The sequence below is a fragment of the Panthera onca genome, chromosome A1 (genome assembly GCF_046562875.1).
Source record: "Panthera onca isolate mPanOnc1 chromosome A1, mPanOnc1 haplotype 2, whole genome shotgun sequence".
NCBI lineage: Eukaryota > Metazoa > Chordata > Mammalia > Carnivora > Felidae > Panthera > Panthera onca.
The window spans coordinates 37,271,571-37,276,879 of NC_138339.1; the positions used below are offsets into that span (position 1 = coordinate 37,271,571).

General features: G+C 35.1%; 1 long non-coding RNA gene across 1 annotated transcript; it reads left to right on the forward strand.

Annotated features, from left to right (window-relative positions):
- The first annotated feature begins 1,016 nt into the window (after window positions 1-1,016).
- On the forward strand, window positions 1,017-1,868 carry LOC132680117 (uncharacterized). Its single transcript, XR_009610526.3, has 2 exons — window positions 1,017-1,136; window positions 1,388-1,868. It is a non-coding gene; the product is annotated as an uncharacterized LOC132680117 (long non-coding RNA).
- Window positions 1,869-5,309: the final 3,441 nt, after the last annotated feature.

Consider the following 5,309-nt stretch of genomic DNA (forward strand, 5'->3'; position numbering starts at 1 on the left):
TAAATCCCTAGATTCCACACCTGAAACTAATGTTACACTGTATGTTAACTAACTGGTATTTAAATAAAAACTTGAAAGAGAAAAAAAAAGAACTCCAGAGTAAAAGAATCCTTTACTTTCCAACCTTTGTTACCTAGTGGTGTGAAAATAAGGATGAATGGTCGTGAGTTCTTTAATCGCCTCAACACAGGCTGACCCTATCAGTGGTATAATGGAGGATAAATTGGAACCAGTGTCTCCGGGGTCACAAAAATAGGCTGTGCAGAGTTGTTCACCATGGTTTGTTAACAATTTTCAAGGAATTTAGCAATTTTCAAGGAATTTATGGTTAAATCTTTGCCCTTCATAAAAACTGTGATGAATTTTATAAATGTAATTTGACTTTGCCACTTCAACTGATATAAACAAATTGCTTTACATATTATGCCATAAGAATGTTCCCCCAGGTGGAGAAACAAAAAGTTACAATTGTTGCATACCTGTGTAATTTTTACATGTAGATATAAATAATGTATATGTGTGCATATGTGTATGGGTATATGAATGTATATATGTGCATATAACTAAATTCTACAAGTAATGTAATCATTCTCCTATTGATGGAAATTTACCGTGATCCCATATATTTTGCTGCCATAAAAAAAGCAGCAATAAACATTCTAACTTTCCAGAAGATGTATTCTTTCACACTGGTTCTTTAATCTCCATAGGCTCAAGTCCCAAAAATGGAACTGCGAAGTCAACATGTTTTTTTGTCTTTAAAAATAATAATAATAATTACTACCAGATGACTTTACAAAAAGTTTTCAATTCACATTTCCACCAACAATGTATAATGTTCGTATCCCTGAATCCTCACCAGCACTGAATTTTTTAAATATAATCTAATGGAATTAAAAAAAACATAGTTTCCCTTTCAATTTGAAATTCCTTGATAATACTGAAATTAAACATCAACGTTATTCCTTTAATATTCAAATGCTGAAAATATGTATAACTACAATCAATGTCAAGAATCGAATAACCAAGAGTCCTGGTAAATTATACATCAGAATTCCTAAGCGAACACAGCACTGGATGTGGAGCTGGAAAATTCCTATATAAATCCTAGCTCTTCCATCTACCACATTGAAAATGTGGGTAAGTTGTTTAACTTTTCTAAGTTTTAGTTCCTACAATATCTAAATTGGACTAAATCACCACTCCTACTTCTTGAGGCATTGTGATAATGTGGATAATGTGACGATGTTGAGGAGTATCATCTGCTGAAGTGGTTAGCACGATTCCCGGCACCTAGAGAGCAGTTAATAGACATTGTATTACATTGTATTAGTATTACAAGGATGCTTACCACCTTCTGATATGCTTTCACTCTTTTTCTCTCTAGGATCTTGAGTGAAACGTGGTTAAAGAACAAAGCGGAATGATGTCAACTTGATGACCTCAATGTATTCACATTTGAAATACCTTAAAATATTTTTCTGGCAACACAAAAGACATCTGCTGTCTTAAGTTGGCACTGACACTTTCTTTAAATTATATATGCAACAATATTACAGTGACATCGGCAGCATCAAAGAAACAAAAACCAAAACCCAAACAGAATGAAGCAAAACACAAGAAAGCACATAAACCTTAATGGTGAGTTAATTAAATTCTTAATGGTGAGATGGCAATGTTTTGAGTATTACAATGCCTTCATAAATGAATAGGTAGCCCCTGTGAAACCATGTTATTGGTTCACCCATTCACTCACTATTTTTACATCTTTGCTCTTTGTCTCTGTAAATTCACTAATTCTTTCTGATGTTATGTTCTCACACTCTGAGCCATTTTTATCAATTTATAATAAACTTGATCGAATAGTAGTTTGCATTTGTTTATCCTTGGTTGGTTCAAAGCACTTGGTATAATTTCCTTGAAATCATCTCCTCCCATTTCACAACATTGCATTCTTTTCAATTAATTCCCAATAAACTCGTAATTGTCCATGCTCTGTTAGAGCCAGCAGTTAATCTCTGTTTAAGCTAATGGGTTCAACGTCTTCAACAAACAAATCTTTCATGAAGGCTGCTGACAACCCAGAGTATTAACTGAATCTAGTTTCATTATTTCTCAGTTTCCTTGATCTTTTTCTCTCTTATTGTTTGGGAAATAGTCATGGCATTCTGGTACTAGTATATAATGTGATAAGGACTAGAGAACACAGTGCAAAGAGTCAAACTATTCTCCTTAAAGCTGGTGTGACCCTTCTTGTATACCAAGCCTCAGATGACAAGCCCATAACATGGGTAGTAGTACTCTCTAAACTCATTTTCAAGCATGAAACCAAACACATCTGACAATGTATGATTTCACTCGTACCTTATACAAGTGCCAAGAATAAGAAGTACAGTTGTATCAAATAAAATGATATATTTTTCAATTAGAATTAATTTTTCAAAATGGAAAAACTTAACCACTATTTTTATTATAAAAGTAAATGTACTCATCATTTTTAAAAAGTACAAAGAAAAAGGGAAAAAAAAAATTACCAGCTGTCCTACATCCCAGAGACAATCACTGTTAACATACAGATGTGAAACATCCAAACATTTGGATAAAATAGATAAAATTATTTTTTCAAAAAAAAAAATACTAGACATTATTTTGGATAACCTATTTTTCTAATTGTATAGAGCATAAAATAAATGTCATCACTTGACAATATAAACTAACCTATTTTTTTTTTTTTTTATGTCTATTCCTTTATTTGGAGAGAGAGAGAGAGAGCAGAGGAGGAGCAGAGTGAGAGGGAAAGAGAGAATCCCAAGCAGGCTCCACACCATCAGCACAGAGTCTGAATTGGGGCTTGAACTCATGAACAGAGAGTCGGATGCTTAACCTACTGGGCCACCCAGGCACCCCTAATCTATTATTTTTTTAATTTTAATTTTTTTTTTTTTTTTTAAGGAGAGAGAGAGAGAGAGACAGAGCATGAGCAGGGGAGGAGCACAGAGAGAGGGAGACACAGAATCTGAAGCAGGCTCTAAGCACTGAGCTGTCAGCACAGAGCCCATCGCAGGGCTCCAACTCACAAACCAAGAGATCATGACCTCAGCTGAAGTCAGACACTCAACCAACTGAGCCACCCAGGTGCCCCCCTAATCTATTCTTTTAAACAGCAAGGTACATTTCATTGTAAATATATGTAATATACCATAATGTATTCACTGGGGCCTCAGGAGGGGAATTTAAGTTGCTTATAATTTTCCTATTACAAATAAACATTATAAAAGTAATCTTTGATGGGGCACCTGGGTGGCTCAGTCTTTTGGACGTCCGACTTGGGCTCAGGGCATGATCTCGTGGTCTGTGGGTTCAAGCCCCGCGTCAGGCTCTGTGCTGACAGCTCGGAGCCTGAAGCCTGCTTCAGATTCTATGTCTCCCTCTCTCTCTCTGCCCCTCCCCTGCTCATTCTCTGTCTCTCTCTCTCTGTCAAAAATAAATAAACATTCAAAAAAAGTTTTTTTAAAAAGTAATCTTTGCAAAAATTTTTTCTATGTTATTTGTGTAGGAAAATTACTAGAAAGAGAATTGCTAGATCAAAGATCTATAACAATTTAAATTTCAAGATATTGGGACTAACTGTCCTTCAAAATATTGTACAGAACTGTATTTTTGAGTTTCTTTCCTTTGTTTTCTCCATAGCCAATCATTTTAATTTTTTCCAGTCTCTGAGACAGAAAAGAAATCCAGTCCAAAAATATACAAGGGAGATGAATAGATAGAGAAGGAAACACAAATGGCCAAGAGAAATAAGAGATGGTCAAAGTCAGTCCAATCAGAAGAGCTAAACTTTAAAAAATGCAACAATATTCACTGTTAGCAAGTGTGTGAGTATTAGACATTCTCATATCCCATAGACATGGTATTGGCAGGAATACAAACTAAGGCCTTGTTTTGGAAGCATATTTGGTCACAACAAAAAATATTATTCGTATATTCATTCCACAGCAGTTTCATTGAGGAATTTATCATAGAGATAATCTTGAAAAAGTACAGAAGCCAAGATATGTTATTAATGTTACTGGTAGAAGATTATTTAAATAAATTATAACATTCATACAGTGCAGTTTTTAAAAGTAATATCTTGAAGATAAATTGAAGAACTCAACCAAGCTTTCATAATATATATGCCTATGAAATTATTATGTTGTATACCTTAAAGTTATATAATGTTATTTGTTAATTATATCTCAATAAAGCTGGGGAAAAAATGTAAAGCCTAGATTCCGAACATCCTTTTGTATAATTCCAAAAGAGTAAGTTATATTTCAGGGCACCTGGGTGGCTCAGTGGGTTAAATGTCAGACTCTTGATTTCAGCTCAGATTGTGATCTCACGGTTCGTGGGATCATCCCTGCATCAGTCTCTGTGTGGACAGTGCAGATTGTACGTGCGTTTCTCTCTCTCCCTATCTTTCTGCTCCTCCCCTTCTCTTGCGCTCTCTCTCTCTTTCTTGGATTTAAAAAAAATTTTTTTTAATGTTTACTTATTTTTGAGAGAGAGAGAGAGAGCACAAGCCGGGGAGGGGCAGAGAGAGAAGGAGACACAGAATCTGAAGCAGGCTCCAGGCTGTCAGCACAGAGCCTGACGCAGGGCTTGAACTCATGAACCGTGAGATCATGACCTGAGCCAAAGCCAGACGCTTAACCAACTGAGCCACCCAGGCGCCCCAATTCTTGGATTTCTTTTACCAAGTGCATGAATTATATTTTTATGTCAGCCTGAGGTATTAACTAAATAAAATTATGAGCCATTTTTGTCATTTCCCACTTTTGTGTATAAATGAAGAAAACCGAGGCTTGTCTTTTTTAAATTTGATCATTCTAAGTCTGTAATTTTTATGAAATCCTCTGCTAACTTCGTAAAGTTTAGTGCTCTGCTAACATCCTTTCACAAAGACTGTTTATGTTGTACAATAACTAGTTGCTCAAGACAAATCTTATAAGGTAGATACAAAATGTGGCATGCATCTTCTGGGTCAAACTAATTTCATGTAATGAACAAAATTGTGTAAATATCAAATTATAGGACATTCATATGATCTATCAATCTACCGAGTTAAATAGCTGAAATCACTTCCAAAACAAATCCTTTTGCAGTCAGCAAAATGAAGCAATTACATGAATAAGTTTTTCCACTTGGCCTATTTTTCTGCCCATGGTTATTAATCAGTCTCACTGACTACATTTTCCATTTTACATCCACTTTCAGGCACTACTCCAGGTGGCCAAACATTTCACATTACGTAAATAAAATAAAAC